Raw genomic sequence first — 20,826 nt, forward strand, 5'->3', positions numbered from 1 at the left:
TCCCTTTCGGGGAAGATTCCACTATGTATTTATTAGTATTAGATCTGTCTTAGGTTGAGGTTCCCATAAGTAGTGCCTGAGATAGGGACGCACTACTGGAAGAAAGCAATTGGCAGGCAAGGGAGCAAGACACAGAGGCCACCACCCAGCACAGGTGCGATCTCAGCAGAGTCCTCGGAGGGCAACTTGAGCCTGGGTCCACAGGAGTAAGAACGCCTCAGAACTGTCTGAAGCCAAGGCGGAGATGCTGGGATTTGTACTCACTCACTGCGGGTTTCCTACTCACCCACCTGTCTGGTATTGGATAAGACTCAGCCAGGGTCCCTTCCACATCTCTGCACACACAGACAAAGCCAATGCCCAGAGCCCACAGGAATAATGCTGCCGCTGGAGCAAAACTCACACCCAATGACACGCACACACAAGAAATCCACCCCTGTGGTCAGGGGAGAGCACCAGTGTCGTCCCGTCCAAGGATCCATATGTGAATTGAATGTACTCAAATAGATGATGTGTGCAAAGAATACATCCAAGTCCAGCCATGGGTTTGTGTAACCCTTTTTCCACCAATCTTCCAGAACACCTCCTATTTGCCAGTTCCCACATGTGGCTCTCTCTCCCTCCCCTGGTTCCACAACCCCACGTGCCTCACAGCTCAGCTGCTTCTTGTCTGCAAGTAACAGGTGCGGAGAAGCCTGCCAGCCGCGTACTGGAGAGCCCGGTCAGACCAAATGGTACCAATCCTCACAGCAGCAATGCACCAGCGTTAGTGATATCTGCCTGGGTCAGGGAGTTACAGGTGCCAGCTAGGAACTCAGATGCTGTAAGAGGCCTTCCAGCCTCTATAAGTAATCTGAAAAATGCCCAGGAGGGACACTGTGGGAATTCAGTTGGCATTCATTTTTCATGTCGTTATTAAGCTTCTTTTAATACCTTATTTTAATACATTTTTATCACAATGGTGGAAAGTAGAAAAGTACTTTCATTTTCTAGACTAGGAGTTTAAGGAAAATGGAAAATGCTTTATGCCCTGGCACTGGCTCTAAAGGTGCCTCCTTGCTGTAGGTTCCTCTCAAGAGCAATGAGTGCTTTTGATCCCCACGTTTCTGTCTAGCCGAAGCCTGAAGGCCGTCTACAAGCTAAACAGGTTACGTCATCTCCATAAGCCTCAGTTTCTTCGGGGACCAGGAGCAGTGGTTCACAAGAGAGGCAAAAACAGACAAGTCCTGGACACCGGCTGCAAAGAACTTTGTGTTTCACAGGAGAAAATAGTTATGAACATAAAGAACCACAGTGCAGGGAGACCTTGCTCAGTGCCAGCCAGGACGTGAAAAATAAGAGTTTAAACATTCAAGAAAAGTAATGTCACTGCTCACCACAAAGCACACGCCCAATAACTAGAGGACCTGGAATTCTAGCTGGAAAAGTCCAGGGTGAGTTACAGAAGGAAGTGGACTTTGACCTGGGCTTTAAAGAATGGTAGGATTTGGGAGGCTGAGGCAGGAGAATCACTTGAACCCAGGGAACAGACGTTGCAGGGAGCTGAGATCCTGCCATTACACTCCAGCCTGGGAACGGTGCCAGACTCCGCCTCAAAAAAAAAAAATTGATGGTTATTTAAATCAAAGAAAAGAGGATTTTATGGAGCACAAAATAAAGATGGAAACAGAAAAGACGGACACAGAGCACATCTAAGAAATGTGCACCAGAGGGCCAGGCATGGTGGCTCAGGCCTGTAATCCCAGCACTTTGGGAGGCAGAGGTGGGTGGATCACTTGAGGTCAAGAGCTCAAGACCAGCCTGGCCAACATGGCGAAACCCCGTCTCTACTAAAAATACAAAATTTAGCTGGGCATCGTGGCACATGCCTATAATTCCAGCAACTTGGGAGGCTGAGGCTGGAGAACCATTTGAACCCAGGAGACAGCGGTTGCAGTGAGCCAAGATCATGCCATTGCACTCCAGCTTGGGTAGCAGAGTAAAATTGTGTCTCAAAAAAGAAAAAATTAGCTTTAAAATTGGAAAAAGGGAGAGAGAACAGGAATATTGCTTCATTCTAAAAATGGGTATTAATAATGGCCAATCAATATTTTGTGTATTTAAAATGGAGAACTCTATAAATATTTTTTGAGTTTACTTGTTCCGGATCTGAGTTGAAGTCCTGGATATCCTTATTAATTTTCTGTTTCATTGAGTTTAAATCTCGTTATGGGTCTTATGTATCTGGGTATTAAGATACATAATTAGATACATAATTAAGATACAAGGTATCTCTCCCTCTTTTTCTTCCTCTTTCTTCCTCTCCTTCACATAATTAAGATACAAGGTATCTCTCCCTTTTTTTCTTCCTCTTTCTTCCTCTCCTTCTCTCCTTTTTTTCACTTTTCAACATCCTAGTTCCTCACCTCTACTCAATACATTCCTCTGAACACCTGATTCCTTGTGATTCTCCCGTCGCACTGAAACCTCCAATAAATAAATAAATAAATAAATAATAAAATAAATAAAATAAAATTGGAAAAAGGAAAGAACTGTTGGAAGAGATCCAAGAAGGCTCCAGAAGGTCAAAGAGAAAGCGGAATAAGAGTCTTTCACCTTTATCCTGGGACTTTACAGGCTACCCTCTTTTCCAAGATTCTCCCCGTAGGGTGGCAGGCCCTCCTTATCCTTGAGAACTGAGTTTGCTCAGTGTGTTTAGAAAGTTGTGCGTATGCCTATCTGAGGCTTTCTTCCCTTTTCCCAGTGGAGCGTACACGGAAGGTCATAGTGCTCCATTTTATCTCTTACTGCTCATAACTAGGAAGTTTCTTCTCCCTGATACCTGCATTCAATTAACACTTTAATGTTACAGCTGTGGATCACCAGGAAATGGCCTCTCCCTGGTGCTCTGTGTGGGCTGCCAAATTATCATTTTTAGAGAGGCAGTGTGATCACTGTGAAATCATCACCTGATATTCCTAGTGGGTTGGGGGAGAGCCCTCTCGTGCCCCACTAATTCCTACCTACCTGTAAAAGAAAGAAGAAAGGAAGGAGGGAGGGAGGGAGGGAAAAAGGAAGGAAGGGTGGGCTTATTCAAGATGATAAATAGAAATTGCAAAACCAAGGGCCAGGCGCACTGGCTCATGCCTATAATCCTAGCACTTTGGAAGCCTGAGGTGGGCAGATCATGAGGTCAAGAGATCGAGACCATCCTGGCCAACATGGTGAAACCCCATGTCTACTAAAAAACACAAAAATTATCTGGATATGGTGGCATGTGCCTGTATTCCCCACTACTCAGGAGGCTGAGGCAGGAGAATAGTTTGAACCAGAAAGGCAGAGGTTGCAGTGAGCCGAGATCGCGCCACTGCACTCCAGCCTGGTGACAGAGCAAGACTCCATCTCAAAAAAGAAAAAAAAAGAAGAAGAAGGAGGAGGAGGAGGAGAAATTGCAAAAACATTTACACTCCAGAAATACTACATCAAACATATACTCTTCAGAAGAACTTCGTGACCAACACAGCACAGTCCATTTGGAAACCTGCCCCTAGAAGTACATGCCTGACTGCTACCAAAGAAACTCACTTTTACTGAGTGTTTGTGAGGGTCCAGACTCAGTTCTAAGACCTTGTCACACATCAACCACTGGATGCCCTCAAAGTTCTAAGTGGTGAGTAGTCATCCCTAATTTTTCACATGACCAAGCGAGGCACCAGAAGCTCAAACAGGTACCAACTGCAGCACTCTGACATCAGAGCCACAGTCAGCATCCAAGAGCAGAGGTGTCTGTCTCTGTGGCGTCCAACCACCTGATCTCATTCTCTTCATTTGTCTATTCTATAGGCAGTTTTAAAAATAACACTCAATATTGATACATGAGCAGGAAATTAACTGTGTCATGTTTTGCTAGAGGGGCTCTAACTTGGTGGACACTTTTGGAGAAGCAATGTAGCAACTGGCCACAAAACTGTTGAGAAAACTCATATTCTTTGACCTAGTCTATCAAATTTCTAAGAATGTGCCTCAAGAAAATAAGCAGAGATGCAAATGCCAGAATGACCATAATGGCATTTTTATAATAGCAAAAAAATTAAAATTAACCTATTATTCAACAGTAAGATGAGAAGAATTAAATAAATAATAGGACTCCTTTTTTTTTTTTTTGAGATGGAGTCTCGCTCTGTTGCCCAGGCTAGAGTGCAGTGGTGCCGTCTTGGCTCTCTGCAACCTCCGCCTCCCAGATTCAAGCAATTCTCTTGCCTCAGCCTCCTGAGTAGCTGGGATTATGGGCACGCACCACCATGCCCAGCTAATTTTTGTCTTTTTAATAGAGACAGGTTTCACCATGTTCGTCAGGCTGGTCTCAAACTCCTGACCTCATGATCCACCCGCCTTGGCCTCCTAAAGTCCTGGGATTACAGGCTTGAGCGACCACACCTGGCCATGAATGGCATGGGAAAGTGCTTACAAGTCACTTTTAAATGAGAAATCCATATGCTGAGCCATGCAAACAATTCTTCAACTTTGAATTATCAATATATGTGTGTATACAGACAAACTGTTAAATTATGTATATGTGAAAAAGAGAGACAGGGAGAATGTTCTATGAAGACTCACAAGATTCACATGTACGGATCTATAGAGAATACAGAAAAGGAGAGGGGAGGGGAAGGGGAGGGGAGGGGAGGGGAAGAGGGGAGAGGAGAGATGGAGCCCTTCGTTTAGGATCCTTTGCATAGATCTCATTAGTAGTTATTTCAAGCACAGTGCCTGGCACATAAAGAATACTTAATATTGGGTATTTTCCCCTCTATTCTCTTCTGTTTCTTCCATTTTTCTCTTGAGTAAGAACATGATTTCTTTTACAGTTGGAAAATTAAATGATTATGAAAACATACCGGGAGATGCCTATCAGTGTCATATGTTCATTTCCACTCATCTCTGTCCTGTGCAAATGGGAGTTCTTCTAGAGGCGAGCTTCTGCTGCTGTTGAAATGAGTCCATCCCCAGGGGGCTGTAGCACTGGCGATCCTGCTAAAATAAAAGGGAAAAGCTAAGTGCCAGAGTCTGATCTTCCTCCACATCCCCGAAAGCCAAGTTTCCTTTGATGTAAGCGGTAGCTGTGCATTTGGATCAGCCTGAGAGGCAGAGAGCAAGTGAGGCCTTAACTCTTTGTTCTTTCTCCTGTGGTGCTGGAGACGTCCCGTCCCGTCCACAGGAGGTGGCCCAGCTTGGGGGAGACGCAGATGCTGCAGGAAGTACACACACTGCTGATATGCAAATGGCCTCAGAGTTCCCCAGGTCGAGGTCATAATCATGTTAGGTGGCTTCCCACCATCAAAATTTTCATTCTCAATATCGATCATTACATGTTTAACTTTTCTTAGAACTTTTTTCTAATAGTTTGCCTTGCAAAAGCGCAATATGCGGACACAAGGATAAGAGAATCTTTCTCCCAGATTCTCCCCTTCAGCAAACAGGTCAGCAGGATCCCTGTTGCCCACCCGAACTGGAGCCATGCTAGGATTTCAGCATAGCCAGTCTGAAAAGGGGCTTCACCTCCCCGTTGTTACAGAAGAGTGGCTCTCTTTGTCTGATGTCTCCGACCATTTGTATTTCTAATGCAATATACAGCACACAGTTCGTGTATGTTCTTGGTGGAAGGTAACTCTCTTTGCTCTAACTTAAAAGTCAAGTAAAATATAGCCATGGGCATAGGACTCCATCTGCCCCCGCTCCTCTCCCTTCTTTTTTGAGATGGACTCTCTCTCTCTGTTGCCAGGCTGCAGTGCAGTGGCACAGTCTTGGCTGACTGCAACCTCCGCCTCCTGGGTTCAAGCAATTCTCTTGCTTCAGCTCCCTGAGTAGCTGGGACTATAGATGTGTACCACCATGCCCAGCTAATTTTTATATTTTTAATAGAGATGGGGTTTCACTGTGTTGGCCAGGATGGTCTTGATCTCTTGACCTCATGATCCGCCCACCTCGGCCTCCAGAAGGAGAGGCCTACACCTGTAATCCACTAGGCCCAGCTAGACTTCATCTTTCAAAAGGGTTAAAGATTTAAACATAAAACCTAACACCATAAAAATCCTAGAAGAAAACCTAGGCAATACCATTCAGGACATAGGCATAGGAAAAGACTTCATGACTAAAACATCAAAAGCAATGAAAACAAAAGCCAAAATAAACAAACTGGATCTAATTAAACTTAAGAGCTTCTGCACAGCAAAAGAAACTATCATTAGAGTGAACCGACAACCAACAAAATGGGAAAAATTTTTGCAATCTACCCATCTGACAAAGGGCTAATATCCAGAATCTACAAAGAACTTAAACACATTTACAAGAAAAGAAACAAACAACCCCATAAAAAAGTGGGCAGAGGATATGAACAGACACTTGTCAAAAGAAGACATTTATGCAGTCAACAAACATTTGAAAAAATGCTCAGCATCACCAATCATTAGAGAAATGCAAATCAAAATCACATTGAGATACCATCTCTCGACAGTTAGAATGGTAATCATTAAAAAAATCTGGAGACAACAGATACTGGAGAGGGTGTGGAGAAATAGGAACACTTTTATACTGTTGGTGGAAGTATAAATTAGTTCAACCATTGTGGAAGACAGTGTGGCAATTCCTCAAGGATCTAGAACTAGAAATACCATTTGACCCAGCAATCCCATTACTGGGCATATACCCAAAGGATTATAAATTATTCCATTATGAAGACATATGCACATGTATGTTTATTGCAGCACTTGACAATAAAAGAGTGGGCAGAGGATATGCTACAATAGCAAAGACTTGGAACCAACCCAAATGCCCACCAATGATAAACTGGATAAAGAAAATGTGGCACATATGCACAATGGAATACTATGAAGCCATAAAAAAGGATGAGTTCATGTCCTTTGCAGGGACATGGATGAAACTGGAAACTATCATTTTCAGAAAACTGACACAAGAACAGAAAACCAAACACCACATGTTCTCAGTCATAAGTGGACATTGAACAATTAGAACACGTGGACACAGGGAGGGGAACATCACACACCAGGGCCTGTTAGGGGGTGGGTGGGCTAGGGGAGGGATAGCAGGGGGTGGGGGTATTATTGGGGAGGGATAACATTAGGAGAAATACCTAATGTAGATGATGTGGCGATGGATGCAGCAAACCACCATGGCATGTGTATACCTATGTAACAATCCTTCATGATCTGCACATGTACCCCAGAACTTAAAGTATAATTAAAAAAAAGTGCATTATCTGGACCTGTGTGATAGTTAATTTTCCATGTCAATTTGGCTGGGCCACAGTGCCCAAATAGTTGGTCAAAAATTATTCTGGGTGTTTCTGTGAGGTTGCTTTTGAATGAGATTAACATTTAAATTGGTGGACTTTGAGTAAAGCAGATTGCCCTCCATAATGTGGGTGGGCCTCATCCAATCATTTGCAGACCTAATCGAACCAAATGACTGGCCATCCCCAAGCAAGAAGGAATTCTCCAGCAGATTCTAACTGTACCGTCCGCTCTTCTGGGTCACCAGCTCCCAGCCCACCCTGCAGAAATGGACTTGCCAGCTTATTTCAACAGCAGCAGAAATTGGTTCTAGAAACACCCCCATAATTGTGTGTGAGCCAATTCCTAATAAAAAATATCTCTATAGCTACAGATGATCAGATACAGATAATAGATGAGATATAAATATCAACGATATGGATGTCGATATTGACCGGTTTTACATATATAATGATATACATATGATAGAGATATCAGATGTAGATGATACAGCTATGTTATACAGACATAGATACACACAGACATAAAGATACAGATGTATCTCCCACAGGTTGGGAAGAACCCTGATTAACACAGGCTGCCACACACGCTTTCTGGGCTCCCTTGCTTTGTGTCCTCGGCAATGCCTGCACACCCCAATCTGAGCTTGTCATTCGACTCACACCTTTGCACAGACTCTGTCTGCTTTTTGGCTACCTCATCTTCTGACTACATTGGTCCCTATCTGTGTTTGCCTTGGTGGCTGCCCCATCTCACATATCTGACCTCAGCTGTGCCCAGTTTTCTGCTCTAATACTTCATCTCGCATAAAATAGGGTGAACCAATAAGGTACGTCGGAGAGATTACATTTCTAGGACCCAGCCCACATGCTGCTGTATATCGTGTCCCTGTGGTGTTCAGACTTTCTATCTGCCACCAAATGAGAGTCTCATATCTGTTTCTTATTTGGATCCGCAGACACTGTGGCAGTGGCTTGCAAGTGGATGGCTTCCTCAGCACCGAATCCGACTGCCCTTTTGCAGCATCCCATATAATGCAACGTGGAAATGCAGCACATCCCGGAAAAGACGGTCTGATAGTCCCATCTGAAGATAAAGTCTCAGAGGGAAAGGACCTCTGTAATAATGATGTTAGATGCTTTTACATGGAATTTCAAGGATTTTTTGATGCTGACATTTTCATCTTCATAACACAGAAGACTTTTCTGCTTTTGCTTTGTTTTGCTTGCACTTTGGTGCAATAGAAACAATTCTATAAATTTTCATTAGGATGAGTAGGATGTCAGGGTTATGCACTTTAATTGTATAAAAAAATTATGCATTGAGGCCAGGTACAGTGGCTCACGCTGCAATCCCAGAACTTTGGGAGGTTGAGGCAGGCAGATCACAAAGTCAGAAGATCAAGATCATCCTGGCTAACACAGTGAAACCCTATCTCTACTAAAAATACAAAAAATTAGCTGGACATGGTGGCATACACCTGTAGTCCCAGCTACTTGGGAGGCTGAAACAGGAGGCTTAAACAGGAGACTTGAACCCAGAAGGCGGAGATTGCAGTGAGCTGAGATCTCATCAGTGCACTCCAGCCTGGGTGACAGAGCAAGACTCCATCACTCCTCACCAAAAAAAAAAAAAAAAAATATATATATATATATATATATATATACACACACACACACACATATATATATACATATATATAAAACATATATATACATATATATATGCATTGATTACAGGAGGGATGAAATGCAGGCATAGGCTAGGTGTGGTGGCTCATGCTTATAATACCAGCACATCAAGAGGTTGAGGCAGACCGATCACTTGAGGTCAGGAGTTCGAGATCAGCCTGGGCAATATGGCGAAATCCTGTGTCTACTCAGAATACAAAAATTAACCAGGCATGCCGGTGGGCTCCTAGCTACTCAGGAGCCTGAGGCAGGAGAATTGCTTGAACCTCAGAGGCAGAGTTTGCAGTGAGCAGAGATCATGCCATTGTACTCCAGCCTAGACAACAGAGCAAGAGTCTGTCTCAATAATAAAAGTAGTAATGATAATAAGTGAAGTTTTTGAGACTAGGAGTTTGAAACCAGCCTGGGCAACATAGTTAGACCCCATCTCTAATACACACACACACACACACACACACACACACATATACACAGACACACATATATATATATATACACACACATATATAGAATAAATGATGAGACATTCACAAAAGCAATGATTTTTTTAGGGCTTACATTTAGGGGAAAATACAGGGTTTCAATAAAATGTTTTATTTTAAAAGTAGTATGTGTGATTTTTTGCTCAGTTAGCAAATACTTATTGAGTATCTTCTATATGTAACCAAAAATAAATGTACCTTTCCTAAGACTGGCTGAATGTACATTATACATAAAACCTAGTCTTAAATAATGTAATTAGACAACCCTCATCATCATCTTAATCAACACCAGGTTACTTTGGCAAAAAAGGGAGGGGGAGGATTTATTGAAAGAATACTTGACTAACATTCTAATCCTGTCAAGTCCTTGCCTCTCAAGTAATCAAGCATATATATAAATCATAATATCATATTCAAATGTACATCCTAACTTGGTCTCAATGGAAAATTTCATCAGAGCCATATATATACCAATCTATGCTACTTGGCTGAATTAAAGCAAAAAGAAACACTTCCCAGAATCTCAATATCTGCTATGGATCTAAAATTGTAGTGGTACATACTATGCAAATACTATTCCTCAAGCCATACAGCCAATAGATCCAGAGGAGCCCAGAGGATTCCTATAATAAGGATTCCTATAATAAACTATGGATTCGATTAGACAGCTCAGGTGTAAGGCAAAGGGCGATAAAGATTCATGGCCTGCTAGAAGAGTTTTACCTGCAGATTCTGAAGGGCAGGTTTGCGCATAACTAAATATCAAGGCGTGCAGGGCACTGTGCATGCCTCCTCCTCCTCTGTGTCTTTCTCCACCTTACCACTGTTGAAATAAGATTATGTCTAAGAAGCAACCGTCCATTCCATGTGAATTCTTTTCTCTCCAGCATAGTGGAAAAAAACTGACATGGAAACCCACATATAACAGGGTTGGGATTACCCGGGAAGGTTCAGCGTCTGAGTGTGCGGCTGGGTCCCAGTGGATAACATTATCTCTCTCTTAGCTAAACCAGCTCATAGCTCCACTCAGGCTGAGGCAAGGCGCTCCCAAAGTGCTCCCTGTCCCTCTCCACAGGCCTGGGACACCTTTTCCAGATCCTTCTCCAGCACGGCTTCCTTACTGCTCAGCATTTTTTCTCCTATGTTGTTCGTATTCACTGCCCGCTCACTTGACATTCCTGACTATGCTTGCAAGCATGGCATCTTGATCAGATGTCAACTTCAGCACCCTTTGTTTTGTGCCTGGTGATGGGCCAGCCTTTCCCATTCAAAGGCCCTTCCTAAGCTCCAGAAACTCCATATCGCCTGTGAGGAAAAACGGATATCCAGGAGCAGGCGATGAATGATATATCTGTTTAGTACTGAAGCTCCATGACCCAGGCCGGTATTATCAAACTGGGTTCCCATGGAGTCCTGGGGTTACATTTAGGTGTTTTAAGGCACTGAGAAAAGTCTCTTGACCTCTGTCTCACACCCTGTGTTACTCTCCAGGATGCGTTTCTACGTGGAAAGAGGTTGTTGTAAGGAATGAGCTCACGCAGTTATGGAGGCTGGTGAGTGAATAATCTGCACTGTGGGCTGCGGGCTGGACACCCAGGAGATTCGAGGGTGCCGATAAGTCCGAAGGGAGCCTGCTGGAGAATTCACTCTTGCTCAGGGAGGCTAGACTTTTGGTTCTGTCCAGGCCTTCAGCTGATTGCATGAGGCCCACCCACATTTCAGAGGGCCATCTGCTGTACTCAAAGTCCATTGAGTTAAATGTTAAAGTCAATCCAAAACTTCCTCCAAATTGACACATAAAACTAATCATCACACACCATAATACTGCAGGTCTAAAATGAAAGAACAATAAAGCAGTTTTGTTTTTTTATTTTTGAGATGGAGACTTGCTCTGTTGCCCATGCTGGAGTGCAGTGGTGCAATCTCAGCTCACTGCAACCTCTGCCTCCCAGGTTCAAGCAATTCTCTTGCCTCAGCCTGCCGCGTAGCTGGGATTACAGGCACCCACCTCCACACCAGGCTACTTTTTGTAATTTTAGTAGAGACAGCGTTTCACCATGTTGGTCAGTCTGCTCTCTAACTCCTGACCTCAGGTGATCCACCAGCCTCGGCCTCCCAAAGTGCTGGGATTACGGGCATGAGCCACCGGGCCTGGCCAACATTTTTTAAAAATAGACTCTTTCCTTGCCTGTGAGGTAGAGAAACATATTAAACAAAACACACACCGAAAAAGGTGTAAAGCAGAAAGAAAAAACTGAAAACCTGTATTACACTACTGTACATGAAAATCAAGAATTTCTGTCCTACAAAAAATACCATTAGGAGAGTGACAAGTCAAGCCACTAGATGGGATGATTCATTCTCCAATAGATATATCCAATAAAGTATTCATATCTAAGATATTTTTAAATATCTGTGAATCTGTGAGGGAAAAAAAAATAGCCCAATAGAAAAAGTGGGCAAATTACTTGAACGCGTATATCACAAAAGTGGTTACATAATTGGCAAATCAATACCATGATGTGCTCTTACTGCCCACGACCAGAGGGCTTAAAATGAAGAAGTCTGAAAATCTCAAGTCTGAAGAGCAAAGAAAACTCCTACACAGGGGTGAGGGTGTAAATTTACACAACTGGTTTTGGAAAAATGTTGTTATGTACAAGCAAAGTAGCACGTGTATACCTGTGACATGGGAATTCAATTTCTCCATATAAATTCAACAGCTAGGCAGATGCATCTGTATCAAAAGATTTGTATAACAACGTTGGTAGTAGCAGTTTCATGTTTACTGAAAAACTAGAAATAACCCAAATGCCCAACAGCAGAATGGAGAAATAGATGGTGGAATATTTCAAAGAGAATAAAATGACCCAGAGCCACAGGCAGCACATGAATGAATCTCACAACCGCAAAGATGAGTGAAAGAAGCCAACACAGAAAAAGGGGCTTCTGCATGCTTATGTTTATAAATAAGTTCAAAAGCAGGGAAAAATGTATTCACGATATTAAAAGTCAAGAGTAAGGCTACCCTCGAGGGAGATGGATATTGACAACAGAGGCTCAGGGAGGCTCCTGCGGTTCTGGAAGTGTTCTTTCTCCTGATACAATCACAGGTTTTATGAGTGTAATTTTTTAAATATAACATGCAATAAACTCTATATTTGTGATTTGTGCATTTTTCTCAAATTTTTTTCGTGAAATAATCCATTCAAGTATTATTATAGAATACGGGGCAATAAATGATACGTTACGAGGGGGAAAAATGACAACAGAAAGTCTTCCGAAACTGCACTTAGTTTACTACTGTTGCTTCCTTAAACCCACAGAGCCTGTCATTCTGTCACCGAACAGCTACAATGCCGAGCAAAACTGAATTAATTTGCATGTGAGCAGTAGGCGAGGCTGGTGAGGCATCCCGTGTTGATGCTGCTGATGGATGCTGACAGGTGAGTTAAAGTACTTCTTAGTAACTCTATTTTCCCGTTTTATTCATTTTAACGAGGCAACAATAAAAAATAATAAAAGATCATTAATAATTCAGGAAAACATTTTTCTGGGGATAAGAAAGTCTTCGATGGACTTAATTTTTAAATGACATTCACAAATCACCTAATCGTTTTATTCCAGCTGATGCCAAGAGTGAAAATGCCTGTGCTTCTACCGATTTCAGTGAGTCTAATTCATCCCAGATAAAAGGGAGATCAGGTGAGATACTAAAATGTCAGAGGAAGGGTAAGAGAACCTCAGCGCCCTTAAAGAAAACTCTGGAAACTTAGACCTCAGAGAAAATCAGACATTAATAGAGATGAAAAAAATCAAATTCAGAGACCTACCACGTTTTTAAAAATTGTAATATAATGCATTTTATCGTATTTTTAGAATAAAATATGTGTGACATAAAATGTTCAAAGTCACCATGTTTGAGTGTCCAGCTCAGTGACATCAGGTGCCCAGCATTGTGCAGCTATCTTCACCATCCATTTCCAGAACTTTTTTTTTTTTTAGAAATAGGATCTTGCTCTGTTGCTCTGGCTGGACTACCGGGGCACAATCATGGCTCACTACAGCCTCTACCTCCTGGGCTCCAGAAATCCTCACACCTCAGCCACCTGAGTGCTGAGACTGCGAATGCATGCCACCATGTCTAGCTATTTTTTTACCTTTTGTAGACACAGGGTCTCACTACATTGCCCAGCCTGGTCTTGACCTTCTGGGCTCAAAAGATCCTCCCATCTCGACCTCCCAAAGTCCTGGGATTACAAGACATGAATCTCCGTGCCCAGCCTCCAGAATGTTTTTCATCTTGCAAAACTTAAATTCTATACCCATTAAACACTCACATTCCCCCCATCTTCCTCCAGCCCCTGGCAAACATCATTTTCCTTTCTCTCTATGAATGTGACTACTCTAGGTGCCCTATAAGTGGAATCATACGGAAGTTACCTTTTTGACTGGCTTATTTCACATGTTCTCAAGGCTTATCCATGTTGTAGCACATGGCAGCATCCCATGTCTTTTTAAGGCAGAATGATGTTCCATTGTGTGCACAGAGTATATTCTGTTTATGGTTTCATCAACCTATGAACACTTGGGTTGTTTCCACCTTTTAGCCATCGGGACACATCTTTCATTTGAGGGTTTTTGTGATCAAATAAAGATGGCTGCATATTCTTTATCACTCCTCCCGTCAAGAGGTAGGATTGGGCCAGGAGCGGTGGCTCATACCTATAATCCCAGCACTTTGGGAAGCTAAGGTGAGTGGATCACTTGAGGCCAGGAGTTCAAGACTAGCCTGGCCAACATGGCACAACCCTGTCTCTACTGAAAAGAAAAAAACAAACAAACATTAGCGAGGCTTGGTGGTGGGTGCCTGTGATCCCAGCTACTCAGGAGGCTGAGGCAGGAGAATCACTTGAATCCAGGAGACAGAGATTGCAGTGAGCTGAGATCATGCTGCTGCGCTCAAGCCTGGGCAACAGAATAAGACTCTGTCTCAAAAAAAATAAAAAATAAGGTGGGAGTGATGTTCTCTGCCCTGAAATCCAGGTAAGCTTTGTGACTGTTTGGCCAACATAGTAGAACAGAAATTAAGTGGGCTAGTGTCTATGCCCAGGCTTAAAACTCTGACAGCCTCCTTCCTTCTCTCTCAAGACCAAGATACTGGAGAGATCACAGATGGGTGTCCCATCCTCTGAGCCAGCTGAGTCCTGCGTTGCAGCCATCCCAGGCAAGATGCCAGACATCATGAAGAAAGCCACCTGGGACCCGCTAGGCCAGCCCTTCCACCAGATGTAGAATAAAATTCATCACTGTCACCAGTAGCTGAAGAGTCACCAAGCTGACCCATGCTCAAATTTCTGGCCCACAGAATCCTCAGATATAATAAAATGGTTCTTTTAAGCTGGTAAGTTTTGGGGTAGTTTGTAATACAATAATAGATGACCAGAACTACCTTATCTCTGAAACTTAAGAAAATCCCAGAAGGCTTGCAGTGAAATCTCCCACTAAATTAGGGATATCAGGTCTTTATGTACCTGAAAGACTTCATAACAGGACAAACCACCACAGGGCCAGCCTGTGAAATATCTAGTTATTCCCAGGAAGGCGTGGAGGAGCAGCCAGACCTCAAGAAATGTTCTGAAACTTTGGCCCTATGATCCTGAATTCACTCACTCACTCAATTAAGTTGTATGAAAGGTATGTTTTAGACTAAGAATTGTGCTAGGCACCCAGGTGACCAAGGTGAGTAAGTCAGATACCAGCTGTCCCCATCACTGATCTTTCAGTTCTTACTAATACCTTAACCTCCGCTATTTTCTCTGCCACTTCACCCTCCTCCATCCTCCAGCTCCTTATTTCAGAATCAACAGATATACTGGGCCAGGCATGGTGGCTCATGCCTGTAATCCCAGCACTTTGTGAGGCCAATGCAGATCATGAGGTCAGGAGTTCAAGACCACCCTGGCCAAAATAGTGAAACCCCATCTCTACTAAAATTACAAAAAATTAGCCAGGTGTGGTGGTGAGCACCTGTAATCCCAGCTACTGGGGAGGCTGAGGCAGGAGAATTGCTTGAACCAGAAAGTCAGGAGGTTGCAGTGAGCCGAGATAGCACTCCAGCCTGGGAGATGGAGGAAGACTTCATCAAAAAAAAAATCAGATACACTGACAGATACAGTGATTTACTGAAGGCCAGGGGGACATTTTGTGAGCTCTTGTAATATATGAGTATAGCTCTAAAATCACTTCTCCCAGGAAAGAGCCATTTGGCAAGCAAGAAGAGAGAGAGATAAAGAGGGAAGGAAGGAAAGAAGGAAGGAACCAAGGGAGGGAGGAAGGGAGGGAGGAAGAAAGGATGGATAAGGGGAGGGAAGGGGAAGGGGGGGAGGAGAGGAGAGGGATGGGTGAAGAGGAAGGAAGGAAGGAAGGAAGGAAGGAAGGAAGGAAGGAAGGAAGGAAGGGAGGGAGGGAGGGAGGAAGGGAGGCGGGGAAGGAAGGGTGGGCAGAAGGGAAGGAGGGAGGCATGGGTGAAGAGAAAGGAAAGAAGGAAGGAAGGAAGGAGGGAGAGAAGGAGGGAGAGGAAGTGAAGAGAAGGAAGGAAAGGAGGAGGGAGAGGAGAAGAGGAAGGAAGGAAGGAAGGAAGGAAGGAAGGAAGGAAGGAAGGAAGGAAGGAAGGAAGGAAGGAAGGAAGGAAAGAAAAGGAAGAATGGAGATCCAGCCAGGTACTACTTAAAACTAGCACTTTCTAGTATTTTCTAATTAATTTTGTTTAGTTCATTTTGATTGTACGGTCTACTAGAAGTTTTCCAGTGTGCATTTTAGAATTCATGAGAAAGACAGAAACTCACTGTTAACTTCTTAGTCTAAGACAACACAGTGAATTCAAAGAGAAATCTGAGCAGAATACAAATAGCTCTTAGGGAAAAAATTTCCGACTTTGTACAAGATATAGCAAATCAATTTTTTTCTAATAGGGCTTTAACTGCTTCCCAGGTGTGCTATGATCAGTTTCCCACATTTAGACTTGTTTTATTTCAGAAAGAAGGCCAGTGAAGTCTTGCTCTAAAGAAGCTCACTCACCTGACAATGCAGAATGAGTTCGTTCTGAAGTCAGGAGAAAATTTTTACATCTGGTTTTTTTCTGGGGCTGTCATTTTGCCATGGGCAGTAATGACCGCTGTGTATAGACACTGCGTTTCTTGTTGCAGGGCCTCCTGGTGGAAGCTGGCATATGTGAGCACACTCATCCTCATGGAAGAGAGAATCTAGAAGTAGTCTTGGTGACATTAGCAAGTGGGGAGCTGCCGGAGCACCCCCTGAGCACTGACACACCTCCAGGTCTGCAGCCTACTCCTCTTTCCATCACACCTGATGAGTTCTGACACAGGGAGTTCTCTCTTATTTCTCTTATTTATGAGGAATTGGTATAGAAGCCCTGTTATAAACTTAGTTCATTCTAGTCCATTCCACCCATCATTAACAGTGCCTTCATGGATCTGGAGAAGAATATACCTAGAACCTCTTTGACGCAAGTATCACAAATTTTAAACAAACAAAATGTTGCTAGGCACTTATATTAGTCAGGATTCTCCAGGGGCACAGAATCCATAGAATACATACAGATATATGAACAGAGATTTATTATTAGAGATTGACTCACACGATAATGGAAGCTGAGAAGTCCCACAGCCTTCCGTCTGCAAGGCAGAAAACCAGAAAGTCAGGTGGTGGAGTTCCATTCCAAGTTCAAAGACCGGAGAACCAGGAGAGCCAAGAGTGTAAGTCCCAGCCTGAGTAAGAAGGCTCAAGAGCCAGAGGCTCTGATACCCAAGGGCAAGCGAAGACAGTGTCCCAGCTCGAGCAAAGAGAGCAAACTCGCCCTTCCAGCTTTGTATTCCGTCCCAGTCTTCAACAGATTGGCTGATGCCCACGACACTGGTGAAGGCTCATCCACGTTACTCAGTCTACAGATTCAAATGCTAACCTCGCTCAGACGCACCAGCGCACACACACCCCGAAATCATGGTTTACCAACCCCCTCGGCATCTCTTAGCCCAATCATGTTGACACATCAAATTAACTATCACAGCACTCCCACACCTGGCAGGACCCAAACAAGCAGAGCAGTTTGGGAGAACCAGCAAATAATGCAGCTGAGGAGCAAGGTGTTGGCGAGGACTGGAGGATCAATGACAGTGAACACTGATCAGTGCTTTCAGAATTGTGCTGCTGCACCAAACCCACCACATCAGACCCCCTTGGAAAGAGACACAAGCCCATAATAAGTGTTAGCCCTCACGGCCTTTGAATATGGGGTTAGCCTCCTGACTCAGGGGTCACATCTTCATCAGATTGCTTCCCCTACTGACTCACAGCATAACCAAATTGCGTCGGCTACTCCATCTGTATGGAGTCCCACCCCCCTTTCACTTGCCATCACCCCACCAGTGGATTCCAGCACCCTTCCCAACAGAATCTCCCCAAGTTGTGATTGGCATATCTTTTTTCTTTTTTTTTTTGAGATGGAGTCATGCTGTTGCCCAGGCTGGAGTGCAGTGGCATGATCTGAGCTCACTGCAACCTCTGCCTCCTGTTTTCAAGTGATTCTCATGCCTCAGCCTCCTGAGTAGCTGGGATTACTCCATCACCTCAACTGGCTAATTTTTGGATTTTTAATAGAGTAGACATTTCACCATGTTAGCAAGGCTGGTCTCGAACTTCTGGCCTCAAGTGATCTGCCCACCTTGCCCTCCCAAAGTGCTGGGATTACAGGCATGAGCCACTGCGCCCAGCCAGTAACCAGTCTTCTTATCCTTAGACCTTCAAGTTTAGGAACCTGGCCAGAGACTCTTGATAAGAAGTTAAGGAAAAAAACATATTTATTACCAAGACAATGATTGTCAATGATCATTTTCCTCTGCTGAATAGGTTAATTGCTCATGAGTTTATTTTTGGTTAGATATACCAATTATAGCTGAGCGTGATGGCTCATGCCTGTAATCCCAGCACTTTGGGAGGCCAAGGCAGATAAATCACCTGAAGTCAGGAGTTTGAGACGACCCTGGTCAACATGGTGAAACCCCGTCTACTAAAAATACAAAAATTAACCAAGCACGGTGGCAAGTGCCTATAATCCCAGCTACTCAGGAGGCTGAGGCAGGAGAATTGCTTGAACCTGAGAGGTGGAGGTTGCAGTGATCTGAGATACCACCACTGCACTCCAGCCTGGGCAACAAGAGTGAAACCCCATCTCAAAAAAAAAAAAAACAAAGAAAGCTGCACGGTTTTCATATCATAATGATTCCATTGGAATTTATAGAAGGAAAACAGGGGAAATGGAGCCTGGGTTTCAAAAAAAATTATCGTGAAATCCTCCATAATTAGGTGTGACAAGAGGATCCACAAGAAAATCTTTAATAAATATTTGTTCATTTAAGGGTGTTCCGCCTTAAGAAATGACTGTCAGGTTGTGGCAGAGAATGGGGAGAAGTCTGGGGAAGGAAAGAAGACTGAAATTCAAATCTCTTCCTTTTCACCTGCATATTTCACTTAACCTCTGTTTGAAAGGCATGTTTTATGATTACTAATAAACCTCTATGGTTCCAGGTTCAGATACAGCTCCCTTGACATGCCAATTCTTTAAGTAGAATGCATCTTTTCTCCTCGCCCCTGACTTATAAATGTCTGGGTTTTTTTTTTTACATAAACTCTCCCTCCCACTTCATCCCACATTTTAAGTAACAACTTGCCTTTACAGAAATATAAAGACCTCAAAAGTGCTTCTGATAAAAATTTCACTACAATAAAATATGAAGAATACTGATGGTTTGCTTTTCATGATTTCTGATAAGCACCTCTTATTTCCTCTTCTAAAGGAATTTTAGAGTTAAAAGAGGTAGCCTATGAGCCTCCTTCCTTTTTATTATTTTATTTATTTATTTATTTATTTTTGAGACGGAGTCTTGCTCTGTTGCCTAGGCTGGAGTTCAGTGGTGCTATCTCAGCTCACTGCAGCCTCCACCTCCCAGGTTCAAGCAATTCTCCTGCCTCAGCCTCTCAAGTAGCTGGGATTAGAGATGTGCGCCACCATGCCCGGCTAATTTTTTTGTATTTGTCGTAGAGACAGGGTTTTACCATATCAGCCAGGCTGGTCTCAAACTCCTGATCTTGTGATCCACCCGCCTCAGCCTCCCAAAATGCTGGGATTACAGGTATGAGCCAATGCCACAGCTGACCCTCCTTCATTTCTTACTCCACTGGAAGGAAAAACTATTGTAGGTCCCTCCAAACTCCCAGTGCAAGAGGAAAGGAGAGTAGGAAGAATCATAGATTGCAAGTGGTAGAAAGAACAGAAAGTACAAAAAAATTAAAGGAGTCTAAAGCTAAGCCATCTACATCTACCAACAATCTCTGTACCTTTTTATTTTCAGTGAGGACTCACTGGGCATCTTTAATGTTCAGATGTGTGTAAGGCCCTCGCAAAACCAATATGAGTGACACACAGTTTCTGCATGCAAGCGCCTGCCACACCGGGGAAGGTGGTCTCTACATTTCAGCCCCCAGCAGTCCTACCATCATTCAGTTGCACATGCCTGAATCACTTTTTGTGAGTGAGTCTATCTGAAAAAGGTCAGGAAGAGAAACAGCCTCCTTTAAAATATTGAATACATTGGAGGGTAAACAGTAGGTTTAATTGGTCTTGCAATATCAGCATTTCCAATTTTTGCCACTAAATGTTTATAAAGATTTTAGATTTCTGGTGACAGGTATTCTTTAACAAACTTAATTATAATGAAAACTTGGGAATGGTTCCTGTCTCTTTTCCCAAATAAATGTTTGCCTTGATTTGTGCCCGAGTTAATGCAAAGACCTTTCTCACACAGTCCTGAACACTATGACTTGCCTCAAACAAGAATTCTTGTTTTTATCAACTCAAGTCATTGAGAGGGAAATGTGTCTTTTTATTTAACTTCTCAGGTGCTAATCAATTGCTAATTATCTTTAACCATATCGACCTTCTCCCACTGGTTTTGCCATATAGATTAATGAGTGACATTATAGGGAGCGCAATTTCATGCTTTGAAAAGAATGGATTCATACATTATTCACTCCACATAAATACATGCACTTTTATTTGGAACTTTAAAAGATCAGAGAAAGAAGCACCAAGGAGAGATATAATCTGACCAAGGCAAGAACTGGGACAGGAAAATTATATGCGATGGAAATGGAGACAGTCAGAACAATCTGTGCACAAATGAAGCTGCTGGGACGGAAGCAAGGGCAATGCGGGAAGACAAAACAAATCAGCACCTCCAATTGTGTGCACATCCTCACGGTGTGCGGCAGAAGCCTAAGCCCTGG

General features: G+C 43.2%; 1 long non-coding RNA gene across 9 annotated transcripts in view; it reads right to left on the minus strand.

Moving 5' to 3' along the window:
• Positions 1–20,826, minus strand: part of LOC118146718 (uncharacterized) — a 136,524-nt gene that overhangs the window by 51,227 nt on the left and 64,471 nt on the right. For 7 of the 9 annotated variants that reach the window (XR_013525446.1, XR_013525442.1, XR_013525443.1 and 4 more), the window contains one exon: positions 4,878–5,013. This is a non-coding gene — a long non-coding RNA (uncharacterized LOC118146718). The remainder of the gene's footprint in view (positions 1–4,877; positions 5,014–20,826) is intronic. The other 2 variants (XR_013525444.1, XR_013525441.1) reach the window with 1 other exon arrangement.

This window comes from Callithrix jacchus, chromosome 13, assembly GCF_049354715.1.
Source record: "Callithrix jacchus isolate 240 chromosome 13, calJac240_pri, whole genome shotgun sequence".
NCBI classification, from domain to species: Eukaryota; Metazoa; Chordata; class Mammalia; order Primates; family Cebidae; genus Callithrix; species Callithrix jacchus.